Below are 17498 nucleotides of genomic sequence, written 5' to 3' on the forward strand. Positions count from 1 at the left end.
AACATAAAAATACTAAGTAGACTTATGTGGGGAAAAGGAAATTTTATTGTGACACAACTAAAAAGCACCCACCCATCTTCCTCCCCAGCCTTATTCTCTTCTTTCACATCCCCATAATCCCTTGCGCCTTGGGGGGTAACCAGTCTGACAACAAAGCTAAGGACGCCATATCTGTTTACAAAACTCTTATATATCATCGTAATTTACATGGGAAAAAACGACTTTTGCTGTGCTCCAAGCTGCTCAAATAATCGGAAAAGAAACCCAAATCTCAAGTTTTACAGAATTCCGAAAGAATCTAAGCGAAGAAATGCTTGGTTAAATAGAATTCGCCGACAAGATTTTTCACCAACAGACAACACTCGATTGTGCTCAGCTCACTTCGTCGGAGGAGAAAAGTCCGATGATCCTGCACATTCAGCTTACAATCCATCCACATTTGAGTTCAAGAAGGAAATTGAAAGTCGAAAGACCAGAACAAGTCAAAAAACAAACAAAGATGACTTCGTTGTAATTGAAACTCTAAAACCAAAGCGCAAACGAGTCAGTGTAAGTACTTCACGATGACTTTGATAAGTGTTTTTGTTTGAGTTTTTATACTTGAAACACTATTTCCAACATATCTTTTTATCATTTTCTCAGGTATCGGGGAAAGGTAGGGGTCGCCCAAGAAAATCATTCAAATCTGTTGATGATCATGAAATATGGGGAGCTTGTTTACCAATAGAACACCCATTGAAAGAGCATGACTACTGCAAGTCGCAGGTGGATCCCAAGTCAAGAGAATTAAGCGATGACATTTTGCAAGAGCTCACTTCTTTGCAGAGCAAAGTGAGCGAACTTGAGCACGAAAATCAAAAGCTACGTGCAAAATGTCTTTTATTGGATCAAATTAAGCTAGATAATGACAAATTTCATTTTTGGACTAGTCTCCCTAACTATGACACCTTCAAAGCATTATTTAACTATTTAAATGCTGTTGGTGTAGACAAAAAAAAAATGTTGGAGAGGATCTGAAATGGCTTTACGTGACTGTCAGTTAGGAAACAAACCAGGGCCATCATCCAAGCTGCCATTGGAGGAGGAGTTGTTCATGGTCGCTGTTAGATTAAGAGTAGGACTTACACTGCCAGATCTGGCATTGAGATTTGGAATCAGTGAAGCAAGTGTCAGCAAAAATTTTTCTGCATGGATTAATCTGCTGTATTTCCACTTTTAAGATCTCTGCCAAATGCCTGACTATGAGGAATGTGGAAAGGCAAATCAGTTCTCATCATTCCCTGACCTCAAAGTTATTGTGGATTGCACTGAAATCTTTACCCAGAAACCCTCCTCATTAAAGGCCTGCAAAGAAGTATACTCAAATTACAAGAGTCATACAACCTTTAAGTTTCTAGTGGCGGAGGCAGGACATCAGACAAACACATCACAGCAAGCAGTGCAGAATTTATTGCTACCCTAAAGGCAGGGGATGAAGTAATGGCTGACAGAGGATTTGATATCAATGAAGCAATGGAAGAAAAAGGAGTGAAGGTTACTATTCCAGATTTTAAAGGAACAGGTAGATCACAACTAAAAAAACACGAGGAAAAGCGCTCAGAGAAGATTGCAAAGGCAAGAATACACGTTGAGAGAGCTATCCAACGAATCAAAACTTTTCAGATCCTGTGTAAACCAATTCCACTCTCAATGGCTCATTTAGCTGAACAAATTTTTACTGTGTGTGCATATCTGGTTAACTTTCAAGCACCTATCTTAAGACAGTAAGAGGAAAGTATCTGATTCACTACAAACAATATCTGTATACAAAACGGGCAGTTTATCAGCTGTAATTTGAACATTAACATTTTTCAAATTTAAGGAACAATCTCTGGCTAAAATGACGAAGACTTCAAATTTCAACCCTGTTTCATCCTGGCTGTGGTCCCTCAATATTTTCACAATTAACATTTTCATAATCAAAATATTTTGATAGTCAATATGATTACTCAAAAAGTAATCCAATCATTTGATTAGATTTTTTCTGGAAATTAAAACCCAATGAGGTCAAAAATTAAGACATCTATTGTTGTTATACAAAAGCAATCCTATTATCCTAACACTAATGTAAGCAGATACTGTGACAGTCTTAACTTATACAATTTTAAATTTGTCTCAATGAAGCAAGAGTAGAAAATTCAATTCCCAGTTTACCTATTCTTTCAATGCCATATTTCACTCTGGGATAAGCTAACTCTAACAAAAGTATGTTGTAAAAAAAACTTCTTGAGTTTTGGTAAATTAATATTCCAGAAATCCTCATTAAAATCCACTCTTCTAACAAACAAATGAGTGCCATCAGAAGCCACAAAGTCAGTCCATCTTCGACCAGTGCAAAACAGCTGCTGTTGCGTCTGATAGTAATATTAATGGTTTTCATTAACAATTAAACATCCAACTACATCTTTGACAATGTGTAGTCTTTTCAATGCTGCTTCCAATGTCTCATTGTAATGTGGGTGGATTTTCTTCACCTCAATAGATCCATCATCATCTATCAATCCATCGGGAGAGGCTCCTTGGAAGGGATGAGTTTTTGACACAAAAAAGCCAGATTTTTGTACTTTGTTATTTGTTATTTTCATATATTGTTCAATGATTTCCCCTTCAGAACAAATGCCATCTCTCATGTGTCCAGTTTGAATCTTGTTGTTATAGCCAAGGATTTCACTCACAGCTTTGGTGGGACTAGTTGTCTCTTTCATGAGAGCTCGTTTACATCGTGAAGCTGTAATTCTAGGGGTTCTTTCTACAAACCATTGTTTACAATTTGATTGATCCCTTGTAGCCTTTTCGATCTTCTTGATATCATCATCTTATACTCTTAGCTTGTCAATAATTGCATCAGCTTTTGAAATGATGTCATGTAGTGAAGCTGGATTTGACTTGATAGGGCTTACTATTGCTCTAACATTCTCATGCGCAGTGATGTCTTCAATGTCCACATTAAAACTGTACGCCAAATGTGGATCATCAGCTGGCAAGAAATCAGGCAATTCTTGCTGTAATGGTGATTAGGATAGAATATCTTTTTGGGCTAATATGTAGAATATAGGTGGCATGGGGTTTCCATGATTTGCATGGAAAAGGTCTCTCTTTAAGTTCATTTTTAATTCATCCATGGTCCTTTTATCATGCTGTGTGGTTCCATAGAAACTTGCTGTTACAGAAGGGGATGGATGGAATTTCTTTGTGGGTGGTTCTTTACCTACATTGGCCTTATAAAAGTTGATATCCTCTACAATGACAGGTTCAACTTTGGCACCTGTAAAATGGGCAAAAGAGAAATGCATTTGAAAAATAGAAAATAAATCCCGACATATAATAGAATAATAATCCACAATATTATAAAGTTAATTTTCGGGATACCTTTAGGATCTGACCATGAACAAGGCAGATCAGTACAGGTGGGGTCAGGTGGAAGATGCTGTTTTCCCTCAGCTACTACATCACACAGGGTAAAGAGAATAGCTCCCACATGGCTACAGTGCCCTCTCAACCTAGAAAACAAATGCTACATTTAAGTAATCAGTTTCATTTGACATTTTTTTAAATAAATACAGCCAGCATGCCAATTGTGCATGTGCATTGGCAAAACACTGGTTTGCTTGATTGGGTTTCCAGTACAACGTACATCACTTTGCTTTCCTCCTGATCAGTTGAGAATGACGGGTTGCAGATTCCTCTAAGAGCCCAAAGACTTGGGAAATCGGGCAGCAAATGAACTCTAAAGCACAAAACAGTAAAGGAAAGGTCAAAACTATAATGAGACAGAATAAAGACAAAGTTTCAACTTATCTAAAATGTTGCAATTTAACTTTGAAGACGGGTTTATTTTCTCAGACATGCTATTATGTCTTACTTGAAGCGTTGTTGCAATGTTTTATAATCAAACATAAAACACAGACTTACTTGACAGAATGTACATCTTGCTTGTGCTCCCATGCACGAAGTGTCTTATACTTTCGCATAGTTTGCTCTTCATAACCAACTCCAATTAAATATGACTTGACCATTGACTCATCCATGAGCATTGGTATGCCTGTTAAGTCTTTCTTCCATTCTTTTTGCTTCTGTAGATAAGCTATGGTTGGTAAAGTCCAGCAAGCTAACTGATTCTCGGTCTTTGTAGCGGTCGTGGATGATGTTGACAGATTTAAAGCGTTGCAAACAATGTTTACGAGCGCTTTCTTCCCGATATTTTTCTCAAAATCTCCAGAGAGAGCTCTACAAACTTCCTTAAGCTTTGGTTTCGCGAGTTTAGAAGCATCTTTATAACAGTTTGGTAGCTTTAAATCCGTTTGTTTGGTTGGAGCCGCCATTTTGCTTGTAACTAGGGCTCCAAAGTTACCCCCCAAAGCGCAAGGTATTCTGGGTAATGTGAAAAAGGAGAATGCGATAGATAATGACAGTTCCTTAAATTGGGAGCACTGCGGGCTCATTTTATAATTTAAAAGGGATTTAAAATCCACAGAGATGAGATCGAAAACCTTGCTTTTTTTTTATTAGTGAATGAGGTTTTCCTCTAAAATGGTAACAGTGACTCTGCCAGTAGCGAATTTATTGAAAATATATCTAAGGAATAACAAATGAATCATACCCAATGAATTTCCATCCCCAATGACAACGTTTGATACACAGAAGTACCTCAGTGATTGCAATGAGCAAGCGAGGTTCTTTTTGACAACAGAAGTCTCCTCGCATAAATTAAAACATTAACGAGCACAACTTTTTTCCCTTAGCAAATAAACAAATACAGAAATATAAAAAATGTATCTGTGGTTTGACGTTAGTAGGTAAAGGGCCCGACATTGGGAATCACAAGATCGTGTAAAGCTACAATTGAGCAAAACGGCTAAAAAATGGTGCTAAGAGGGATGATCGCGTAAAAGATAATCAAGCAGAACTCCGCGTTAAAAATTTGGAAGTAGTAGAAAACGTTTCTATTTTGATCAGTGAAGTACAAAAATATAGCTGGATTTTGACGCTAGAAGGTAACACACCCTTGGTTTCCGTCATAAAAACGAAACGAACACAAGGCAAAACAGCTAAATCCTGCATGAAACTCAAAATGTCCTGTATAAATTTGCAGGCTTACTGATTTGCGCACTCAGCTAAATTACTGGTAAAAACAACATACTTTGCAAGTCATGCAACAAGTGTTACGAGTTAAGCTACACTAGGCGTGATGCCAATAAAAACCAATTACGGATAGTAACAGTTTGCAGACCTAAATTTTATTTGGCACAAGATGACAAGTTTGTAATAATCTTTATACCTGGCCATTCATCCCGCAAATCAGAAGCGTAAACCACGTTATTTAAGCTGCATAATGAGGTTGGTCTTAAGTAGACTGTTTCATCTAATTACTTCCTGGACATTCTATTTATTTGTTGATAGCACACAAAAATTATGTTTTCTTTTTCTTTTTTTAAAACTCAATTATTGTCTACCGTTATCGTACCATCATTAACTGCATCCTTGCAGCATCGGACAAAGACACGTTTTTATCACACAAAACCACTTAAGCGTTTATGACACAAACATCGTTTTATAGTAAAGTCGTATACTGTTTGGGAATACTAATGTTATGTTACTTTTGAAAACAGTCAGATTTCCTGATATCGATTTCGATAGCTATGACGATGGCCCTTGAAAAACAATTGTTTGTTTTTGTTTTCTTTTTTCAAAACTCAGTCATTTTCTACCGCTATTGTACCCTCTATTAACTCCCTTGATGCAACACTGAACATTTTTAAATAAACGTATATGAAACAAACATCATCGTGCTATAGTCCACTCGTACACTGTCTGAAAATTGTTAACCGATGTTAAGAGCTATGTTGATTATACGAAATAGCGCTTCTGAGTTATAATTTAGTATTCGATTAAGATACAGACAAAGGGATTCATTTTCACATGACGATTAGTTAGTTCCGGAGGTTGAAGTCCTTAATAGTAGTATTTTCGCTTCAGTAAGCATCTGAATGACCTCTGAGTAATGTTAGAAGGAAACAAGCTTAAGCGGTTGTTAGCATCATCCGTACAAAAGACAGACATGTAGGTTAGCCCCATAGCCTTGTTAAAGGGCCTTTAAACCCAAAAATCGTGCATTTTCTTTCCACATAGCTGTTTAGCAAATATATCAAGTACTTCAAATGTGCAATTGGTTTTTTTTCTCAAAAGTCCATTTTCACCTTGAGAAAGCTCTTCCAAATTCGAAACATTCGCCATCTTGAATTGCGCCATCTTTCCTGTGACGTCAAGGGTGGAACCTTCCTGTGATGAGATCAGAAGCTTTCTTTTACGATCGCGTGAGATATGTGCAAGTCTCCTTCGCAGCCCCTGTTTGCCGGTCTAGTGACGATTTTTTTACTTATAATTTGGTTGATTATATTAAAATTTTTCGTAATGGTAAAGCATTGTGTCGTCCAGTTTTGTAGTAATTCAAACAAAACCGGGCATGCAATGCATAAATTTCCAAAAGAAGCAAATTTGAAGCGACAATGGGTTAAATTTGTTCAAGTTAAAAGAGCCGATTTTGACCAGTCGTCCGAACACTCTGTTGTCTGTCGCAGTCATTTGTCTCCCGATTGCTATGAGAAAAGCTATATGGTCGAAATGGGTCTTTAAAAGCTAGTAAAAGCTACTTCTTCCTATTGCTGCGCTGACGATTCAGGCCTTACCAGAAAAAAATTCTTCTGAGGTAAAAAAGCGGCCTTTGCATTCAGCAGACAGCGAAGATCCAGAGGTGACTGACCGTAATGAGAAACGACCGAGGAGAAGTAGAGCTCTTCAAAAGTTGGAAGTTAACAGGGTGAGTACCGAACTGATTTACGCGGAAACCTCCAGATTTTAGGTTCTCTTAAAACACCTTTCTTTCTCAGCTGTTACAAGATTATGGGGAAACCAGTTGTTCGGGAGCTAGTGATGAGCCCAAAAAAGACACTGACCTGTTTGAACCTTTGCCGGAAACCGAAACAGGTATCAAGAAAGAGTTCGTTGATGTCGGTATACAATGCGTTCTGGAATTTAGTTGGTTAAATATTCCACAAACATCTACGGCGAGTGTGGGAGAGACAAAAATCTGTCAGAAGAAATCTTCGTAGAGAACCTTTGCCAGCCCTGCTTGCTGCTTTCTTTGACAAACCCTGCAAGGAAGTAGCAGTTAGAGAATCTGTGTCACGGCTTACACAGCGGTGAATTTGTAATCAAAGATCTTTAGAGAAACATTTTTTTTACTTTGAACAGAAATTAAAAGATCCAGAGATCAGCTAGCGAAACTATCTCTCTATATTTCCAATCGAAGCAAACACAAAAAGGTTCGATAATTATATATATACAGGGCCACACTCGCAAATATTTACGTTAGAACTTGTTTATCAATAATAATACTTCTGAAGGAAAGCGCTATATAAATATTTCCTTTCGAACAGGCACAACCGCTAGTGTGTAGGACATGAATAATTATGCATTTACATGTACCTTTGTTTCTGTCAAAGGTTCGTCGATTTTAATCCAGTGTATGAAGTTCCAAAATCAGCTGGAAAAGTGCTTCGGATTTTATTGACCCCACTAGATGGCAGAGCGACCCTGACATTTTTGCCGAGATAACCCCAGCACCAGCGAGCCAGCTCTCTGTAGGCAATGTAGCGAAATTTCCTCCCAGGAGAGAGAAAAATAACTAGCTCCAGCACTGTGTTATTTAATCAACAGCATAAATAACTCCAGCAAATCGATCTGAAAAACAGATTAAAATAAAATATTTCGCTTACTCGTTTTGGGTGTGATTATCTGCACCGCATTGCTGCCTGTACGCGTAATAGGCCGTCTCCAGCACCTAGACATCGAGGCAGGTTGACTGAAAACCTGGTTACTCAGTGATACAAGTCATTTGGGTTTCAGGCCTTTGTTCCTCCACCTTTTGCCACACTTGTCCGATTTCCCTACAAAAAAACACTTTCATGTGTTGTCAGCATTGGCTGACAAGTTCCACACTCGCACTTTTGACAATTTTATATAAAACACCCACGGACGCTCAAGTTAAAAAACTTCTGTTGCATTCTTTTAGATTGGAAACTTGCTTTATTAAGTTTTCAGGTCAAAAACAAATAAATTACACAATGAATTAAATACCAGTCTGTGTTTCCGAGACGATTGGCATCGCTATGAACCGGGTTCTGTGTTGTCTTCGTGCAGATCGTTTCGGAGAACTCTACTATATTCTGAGTTATCCCCATCGCTGTCATATAAATTTAAGGCATTCGAGTCGCTTCCCTCTGACAAAACATCGTCCGAACTACTGCTACTTGAACGAGCTGCCATACCAATGCTACTGTGAAGTCCGTGTTGCGCAATATTTTTAGTTCCACCGCTTACGTCACGACCTCTGTCTATTGTTTTCACCGGAAGTAAAATTTCAGTATAAAATGCCGATTTTCTCCTTAAATAAGTCGAATTGGGCAAAACCAATTGCAGATTCGTTTTCTATGACACTTTTTACAAGGAATAAGAAATACATGTATTCTTGGGTTTACAGGCCCTTTAACTGTGTTAAAATTTTCTGCAAAAAATGACCTTTGCACGGCTGTTTCGCGGTGGAAATTTGGTTCGGGCATGCTTTCCACAAGAAACATCGAGTTAATTATTACTTCTCTGTTTAATACCAAATTATGCATTTGCATAAATCTGGCGTCCGTGGCAACCACTCGGGCTAAGGTCTAGTTTAGTTTTGCTGTATTTGTAATGTATGCGGGTGAAATTTAGCATGGCGGATGCATGCACATGGACGAAGCACTTGCTGTCGAAAATTTGGGTAAAATCGGTTAAGTTTTGCCTGTGTTCGACGAAAACGCGTTACTATAGTGGAGCCCAACAAGCACATCCTATGAAATTGACTGAAAACTTTGATTTTGATTTGGGAAAGGCCCGAATTTTTTCCAGCAAAGCGAGATAAGTGTTTTAATCCGAATTGTTTTAAAGTCCATTCAAGGCGCTTTTAATAAGTCAAGATCGGCCGTTATACGACTCCATTTTGAATTTCGGAGGTACTGAATTTCGAGCAGAAAGTCTATTTTTGGTCCCAGAGAGTGCGGTCACACTTTTATTCGTCCAATAGAGAACTTAGCAAATAAATTACACTAGGTCTACATATATAGTACACGTTCTTAGTCAACGAACCAATACATTGCCATTGTAAAGGGAAGCGTTTTACTCATTCGCTCTTCGTTTTAAATTTCTCTCTTTAGGTTTGGGATCTTTCCCTGCTAATTCTGGATTTGAAGTAACCTCGTGTCCTTTTTCTTCACATCGTCAAAATGCTGAGACTGGGTTTTGAATTCGGAGTGTATTCCTTCAATCCCTTGTTAACAATAGAATCCAAGACCCATGTGACATTGTCGAAGGAAAGGGCACACATGTTCTTGTAGCATATATATCTTTGGTGTGATCATCATGTCTGAGAATTTTTCCCTAATGAACTGAAGAAATTTGTGATGTCTTCCTCTGCAACAAGAACACAAGAAAAGGGGGAACAGTGGGACATGATCCTATTTTTGTATTTATGTTTTCCATGAAAGGCAGTTATTCTTTCACTTAGTACTTAACTTATCAGTCTTGTCATCAATGAACTAGAAGTTATGTTACCTTGTAGCAAATGCGTACATGGCTACAAATGAATGATTTCCATGTTAAGCTTGTCTATCCACATTCATTTTCTAAAGAACCCCATCCAAGTGAATTGGTAGTGGTCCATTGGCTTTCTCAAAGGTAGCCAATTCCATTTGTTCATCTGCAAGCTTTTCCTATAATGTTGAGATAGTACTATTGAAATATGAACTACTTTACGTACTGTTCAGTAGCTATAATTTGATGGGTTGTTAAATTGATTTGTGCTAGTGTAATATTATAAATCAATAAACTATAACACAGAATCATAGCTTCCTCCACTAAAAAAATAAGATGGGTTTAAATCATGTGTGATGGAATTGGAGGATTGTACAGCTGTGATACTGGAAAACACAAAATTGAGAAAAAGTTACCTCTTCCTTTGCATTTCTAAGGAGTTTTTCTATCTCCTGTAGTAGTGTAAAGTAGGCTGGCATGATATTTACACTAGAATGCAGACTTTGTGAATTCAGCAACTCCTGTGAATAGTAAATAAATTATTTTATCTTACTTTGTCCAATTCAATGCTCAGCAGTTTCTCATGAATCACGTTATGATTAAACTTTTGTTGACTTGTAACAGAGCCATCTGCTACAAACTTGTCATAATCCTCTTGAATGTTTTCAAGGGTTGGGAGTTCAGTTTGTCTATGTTTATGGCAACAGACTTGCATCATTTTGGGATTTATCTTGCACCAATGACATAAATACTTGCCTGAAAATACAATTCTCATGGTGAAAACCTTTTTCACAGAAATAGTAATGTACAGTACAGGCTACATTTAAGTTTTTTTAGTTGATTGCTCAATCATATAGTTATTAGTATGCATGAATTATTGTCTAGATCAGACCTGAGGCACCAGCTGTTCCAAATATCTTACATGGGAATTCAGTCACCAAACAGGAAAACCACTTTCTTTTCACCCTAGAAATAGGCGAAATCAAAAGAACAATTTAGTCAAAATTATGCTATTTCTAGTCTCTATCATCTAGATTAATTAAAAGTGTAATACATTTTTTGTTACTCACCCCCAGGTTGTTTCTTTCAAGGTGTTTACTTGTTCTTTATATTTCATTAAGGCTGTCTTTAAATTGGCCCCACTATCTTTTGCATGGAACATAGCAAAGACAATGCCATTGTCTGGACTGATTGATCACGTACCTCTTTGCAAATTGGGCACATATACTCATGCTTGATGTTTTCAACAAACTGTTTTGGGTAAAGAGGTTCTGATCCTCAATAACTTGGTAGATTCTTTACCTCCTCAGGAAATGAGAATGTGGCTGGGTGGTTGAAAGCTTAAAGTACTAGACATCCCTTCCACCATTTCTACTCGTTCCTTAGGTGCAGCAGAGTCCTCTGAGTTTTACTCCGGGTTTACTCTTCTTCTTCCTACCAGGTTTCTGATGATCTTTGAAGGAACTACAGATCTTATAGCTTCAAGTTCGTTTGTGTTCAGGCCACATATTGATTGCAAGGCATGTGCCTCTTAGAGCAAATTTTAGCACTTGTGGCAGAACTTGGGAGGGCATACGTCAATGTCATCTTTACAAACTTTGACACCAAAGGCTGTAAAAATTATCTCTATCTTATCAGCTCAGAGAAAACTGTTCTCGTATCTTTTGTATTCTACAATCGCTGTCCAAAAATTCGGCAATTTTTTTGCAGTAATTGTCCATGTTCAGAGAGACCACAGCTGGCCATCTAAATGTATAATCGAACCGAGACCTAAATTAAACTTGGATGTGAGCAACGCAATACTAAATTGACTCAAGAAATGGTTCGAAATTCCTTTTTGTGACTTTCTTGCTTCAGAAGGGTACACCCTTTAGGTTTTTACCATGTTTCAGGAAGGGGTGTCTATCTCTCTCGATCGGTTTTTCAGGAGAGCAGGAATATTTGAATTCTTGTGTTATTGTTAGTAGTGCGTTCCATTTGAAGAGGAAGGGAATACTCGCAGTAAACCATGTGAATCATGCCAAGAAGAACGATTTATCCACCAGATCAAAGAAAAAATAGTTACATATAATTGAAAGGTTTATTGTCCCTGATCGTGATCGAAATTTCCACCGAAAGAAACGTCTTGTCCGTGCTTTAACTATTTCCGTAGCTTCGCGTGACAGATCGATGACGTACACCAGGTGATCTGTGACGTCATTGCGGGGGCCTGGGGAAAGAAATTTTAATGCCATATCCCACAAACCAACGCGCGCACCGATTCAATCCGTTTTCAAACAATGGCGACCGGTCGGCGTGATGCGAGGTCGATGTATCTAAATACTTTCGCACTTTAACAAGTGAGAAGACTTGTCATGGGTAGTTTGAACAATGCAGCTACTGCCATGAAAAGAAACTCCGTGTCCATACTTTGACAGCTTTTCGCGATGAACATTGCAGACAATCCAAACGTAAGCTCGATGTACTCATGCATGGTATGAAGTTTGCTTTTTTATTTCTTACTTATGTACTGGATCGGGCATTCGCTTTATCATAGTTAATCGATTAACTTTGGCTTAATCAACAGTAAATGTTATTGGTATTAAAGCTGTCTTTTTTCTGGGAATGGTGTGTTTGTGTTGATTTTATTTTTTATATGTGGTGATTTTAAAGAAGTTTTGATCGAGCTTTCGTTGCTCTCTGGAAGTCAGTTCCATTGTCGCGGGTGGCACAATTTTGGCGGACTTTTTGACGCGGCGATATTCAGCATTTAAAGTACTTTTAAATGTGTATTGTTTCTTTTGCCGGCTAATTGTATTTATTTGTTTGGATGTCTTGTCGAGCAAAGGAAAATGTGATTCACGCCGATTCAGTAATTCGACTTCATTGCCCATTTCAAAACTGTGGTAAATTTTACAAAAACAATAAGAATTTAAACGAACATCTTCGTCTTTATCCGGAGCACAAACCGGATGGCTTGTCAACCTCTCGGAAACAGGTTTCATTAAGACAATGCGCAGAAAAATTTCTAGACGATGAGAGTAATCCTTATTCCAGGAAGCAAAGGGTCAGTGAACTGCTGAACTGTCTGAACGATGAAGAACTTGTGGATTTAGTTTTACCAAAGATTGCCAAAATTGTGTCACCTGTGGACTTTTTACTGCAAGGAACTGATGGAAATCATTATTTTTATAGCAAATTATGCAAGTTCAGAGATGAACTTTTCCTGCACTACCCAGAACTTCAAGCACTGTTTTGTCCAGATCCCTCACCAAGCACTGGTTTCCATAACCAGAGGCAAGTGTTCACTGAAATAGTTCAAAAGAACAAACCTAATTCTTGCGACTGGCTCCTTGACATTGACAATGGTTCTTTCTTCAAGGATGTTGTTATCCCTTGTGTTTTTAAAAAACAGCACTCTGCGTTTTTGGAATTTTCTTGTGGAATTGTCGGGTCCCTTGCGATTGGACAAAAGGAAACACAAGATGTACTAAGAAAAAAGTGGGGGAAAATATTGGAAGTGGCCATTGGCATCAATCCAATTTTAAGTAAAGACGAGATTTTTGGTAATCTGAATGACACCCGCCAAGAATTACTGAAACAAATTGGTCTAGAATTTAATGAATTTGGAGAAGTGGTTGTGGGCCATGTTGACATTGAAAAGTACATTTCATTGTTTCTTGCCCAACCTGGAACTCAGAGTGTAATAAATACACCCAACAATTATCTGATTCTAATGGATTACACAGATGGCTTTCCGTGGCTTAAATGGTCTCGTCATTTTACCGGAGAAACCAGTGTAAGACTGAAACTAGTTGAGCCTTACAATTTACTTAGCACAGTTTTGACTGTTGCCCTTTGGTTGGGGAATGATGACTATGAGACAACAAAAAAATGTGGTCATGCTGTTTACAAACAGCTTCAAGAGCTCAAAACAATTAAACACCCACTTACTGGGCAAGAAAATTAATAAAAATTATTAGACGCACTTGTGGGGATGGTAAGGAAAGGAGGTTATCTACTGGCAGTTCATCTGCCAAATCCACTTATCCAATCCCAGAAGCCCCAGAGCACCAGAGCCAACTGGGTGACATGAAGATCATCTGTCCAGAACCAGTTTGGACAGTTTCAGATGCAGAGAGTTGCCAAAAAAAATTTGAGAATGAACTATGTGGAAAAGCCCCCACTAAAGAAAAGCGCAGAGAGTTTGCAAAGCAAAATCTTGGGAACACTGGGCATAAAAATTTGAATGGTACAGCCCTCAGTTCTCAGTAGTGACCAGCAGTTCTTATTGGCACTAAAAAATGGACTGGCTAAGTCTGTCCATCTTCATGAGAAGTTGATAAAGTTTGACGAGGTTGGAGTAAAAGCATTTGCTGCTCGAATGCCTAACATTTTGAGGCATGCAGGATTTAAAGGCATTGTGCTGGAGATTTTAGCTTCATTTTGTAGTGGTCTGGAAGTTGTTTACCAAAACCTTCTGCAGACGCCACACGAGTTAACTGGTGATGAGTACAAAGTAATGGCCCGTGTTCACCTTGGCTTTCAAGCTGTCCAAATATTTGGAACTGTTAATATCACAGCTTCCATCTAACAAATTGTGTCTTATGTTCCATACTATGTCGACATGGCCCGAGCGGATGCTTCACTGATAGGTCTTCCACTGACATTAGCTAACTTTAATGATCCCTTGATGGGAACAGCACATAAATTAAACAAGTCACAATCCTTGCTTTTTTCCGGTGGGAGAACTGGGCCAATATCGAAAAATGCTTACCAGAAGCAGGTTATCAAACAGCAATTCCAAAATGAAGCATTCCAGCTTACAAGCAGGGAAAATACTCCACAGAAATCATCATCAGCCAAAGCTGAAAGAAAAAGGCAGGCACTGATTGATAAAGAACCCAATGTAAAAAAAGTGGTAATTACAATACTATTATTTTCAATATATTCTAGATAAAAAAACCCCCCACCCGCTGTCATCCTATACTATTTCAGTTTCCTCTGACTTAGCTTAAAGATTTTATTACCTCTGACCCATTGCAATCCTGTTCAACTTTCCACACAACAACACAAATTTCAATAACTATGATAAAACCAATCAAATGAGAAGTAGAAAATTTAAACTGTAAATTTTATATTTCTCCTCCACAACAAAGATTTCATGGAAATGATGTTCTTTGTTTCCTAAGGACAACAAACCTTTCCCTTCTGCACTCCGAAACTCTGGAACACCTTTCCTCTATCCCTTAAAAATCCGAAACTATAGCAATTTTTAAAAAGAAAGTTAAAGCAATTATTTTTTGTAATAATTATTAGTTTTATAATCTTAGTTCATTCTCTATGTTATTTTTTTAACTTATTTATTTTTGTAGCGCATTGCAAATTTTTAACGCATGATTACGAACCTTTGTTATTATTATTATTGATTAACCACTGAAATCACCAATATCTGTTTAAACCTTGACATATCCAGACTTTTGTCTTATATTTAGTTAAAAGGCCAAAGTTTGAAAAAGAAAAAATCCTGCTTCTATTCCCTTTTTATGCCAACCCAAAATTATCACAATGCCAACCTCTAAAGGAATAAAAGTGATTTACACATGTACTCCAGTGGAAAACACAGCTTCAAACTTTATAAAATGAAGTTTATCCGGCTCGTAAAAATGTTGAGTAGAGTTTTGTACAGTTAACTGTTTTTTTTTTTTTAATTTTATTTCACTTTCCGAAGCATCTACCTTTTATTGAAGACAAGCCTAAGCTAAAATTTGTCCAGACAATGTCTGCGAAGCAAGCTGGCGAAACTGATGAAAATGACGATGAGCAAATTGACAAGGTAAAGAGAAAACAGGGTATTTTGTATTATGTTATAATCCAAAATTACCGGATAATTGTCATACATGTAGGATATTCATGTTTTACATACTATCAGCAAAGATACAAACAACATTAAGCATATCTTGTTTTACAAAACACAATGTATCAATTGAATATGAAGTGAAACAGACGGCAGGTTACATGGAAATGAAATTTGTACTTACAATTTTCAGGAGGAAGCGACTGAAGACGTAGCAGGGCAGGGTACTATACTTTGCAATGCACGAATCAACGTGGAGGAGGCCTCCGAAGCAGAAGTCATGATGTTAACTGAGAACCTTTTAACGTTTGCAAAGGATAACTTCAGTGCCGCGAAAGGTACAATTTTAACGAAAGATTATGCCAAGAAGTTCAAAGAAGTTAGTTCTCCATTGCCCAGAGTTGATTTCCATTTAAAGTTTATTCGAGCAACGTTCGTTTCGTGGTCACGTTCTGATCCCAGAGTTAGCAAAGAAATTTTGAAGGGTAAAGTTTTGTAATAAGCCGTGAACAGAGACTGCAGACAATGAGAATTAAAGCACGTGTAGTTTAATGGCGAACTGAAAACAGAAGATCAAAACAAGCCTGCCAAGACTGACGGGTAACATGCGTGACGCGTGACGGGCAACAGTTTTACCAAGTTCGTCAAGCAATTGCTTTTCGTTTCAATCTACCAAATCTGAATCGTACGAGAGTAAAAGACTTTTGATAGCATTCTCTGATGTTCTTGGTTTGGAAGTGACTGAAGATTCCTAGAGTCTAGATGTCATGTCACTACCAAAGTTTGAGAAGAAGGTTCGAAGGCAGATTTGTATCACTGAAGCAGAAGTCAATCAGACGTCGAGTGGCAAATGGATGGAGGAATGTATCCTGGCAAGTGAAAAACCACCATACCGGATTACGGTACGACTGATGCGTCAAAATGAGCCTAAATTGAGTCAGCTGAAAGAGCTGCTACAAAAAATTCCATCCTTGAAGCGAGCAGCCGATGGAGGCCCTCAGGCAACTTACCAACCAAGCTCGCACGTCCATGGAAATCCCGAGGAAAGGTATCCCGTCTTGAAAGATCCGGCTCTCGTCAGAGCCGGGCAGCTCGCTTGTGTACGTCTCTTAAGCACATTACCATCGCACAATAAAACCGACTACGTCGTCAAAATGTAGTCCCTGATTGGAATGAAATTTAACAGTCTTCAGCGGGAAAGAATCAAGCGCTGAGTCTAGAATACTATCCCAGGATTGGACTCACAGAAGACATCCAAGTAAGTAAAATTTTCACCTTTCACTTTCAGTCTTAATAAGAACAAATAGCTGTCTTTCGTAACATTTCTTTGTCGCAAACTTTCCCGCATGGCGGCCGACCGGTGGCACAGTGATCACAGTGATATGTGTACCCCCGTGATATGTGTACCCCCGCACACATATCACTAGTGATATGTGTACCCCTGGTAGGGATACACAAAACACTAAGGCTTTGCACCCGGGTCTCTTAGAGCTTCAAAGAAAACATGGCTACGAGGAACAAATTTTGTGGTTTTATATTTTAAAGTTTCCGATCCAAAATATAAACGGAAGAAGATCACAATGCAACTGAATAACAATACACATATTGACTGCGATTGCCGCGATATGCGTATCCACATTGTATCCCCAAGATGTATTGGGGATACACATATCACTGAACGGCGATCGCAGTGATATGTGTATCCCCTGACTAACTCGCTGTCGTCTGTCAATTTGGAATCAATAATACACTTACTTGCCATATATAAGCTTAGCTAGTAATTTGCTAGAAAGACAACAACGCTTGCTTTACCAAGGGATACACATATCACTTACTACGATTTCCGTGATATGCTTAACCCCGAGATATGTTGAGGATACACATATCACTGAACGAGAGATCTCAGTGATATACGTATCCCCTGGCTAGTGCGATGTCGTCTGTGTACTTTTTAAATTTGTCAGTGACAAATATGATTGGGAATCAATAAAACTTGCTG

General features: G+C 38.2%; 3 pseudogenes across 1 annotated transcript; 2 read left to right on the forward strand and 1 right to left on the reverse strand.

Moving 5' to 3' along the window:
* Positions 1-117: 117 nt before the first annotated feature.
* Positions 118-1942, forward strand: LOC111342991 (uncharacterized; annotated as a pseudogene).
* Positions 1801-13913, reverse strand: LOC148730418 (uncharacterized; annotated as a pseudogene). Its single transcript, XR_016001597.1, has 6 exons — positions 10080-13913; positions 9685-9842; positions 3952-9543; positions 3608-3766; positions 3409-3539; positions 1801-3304 (listed from the first exon to the last, which is right to left on the reverse strand). The product of XR_016001597.1 is annotated as an uncharacterized LOC148730418 (transcript).
* On the forward strand, positions 12473-15998 carry LOC111342993 (uncharacterized; annotated as a pseudogene).
* The last annotated feature ends 1500 nt before the right edge of the window (positions 15999-17498 follow it).

This window comes from Stylophora pistillata, chromosome 5 (genome assembly GCF_964205215.1).
Source record: "Stylophora pistillata chromosome 5, jaStyPist1.2, whole genome shotgun sequence".
Lineage (NCBI taxonomy): Eukaryota > Metazoa > Cnidaria > Anthozoa > Scleractinia > Pocilloporidae > Stylophora > Stylophora pistillata.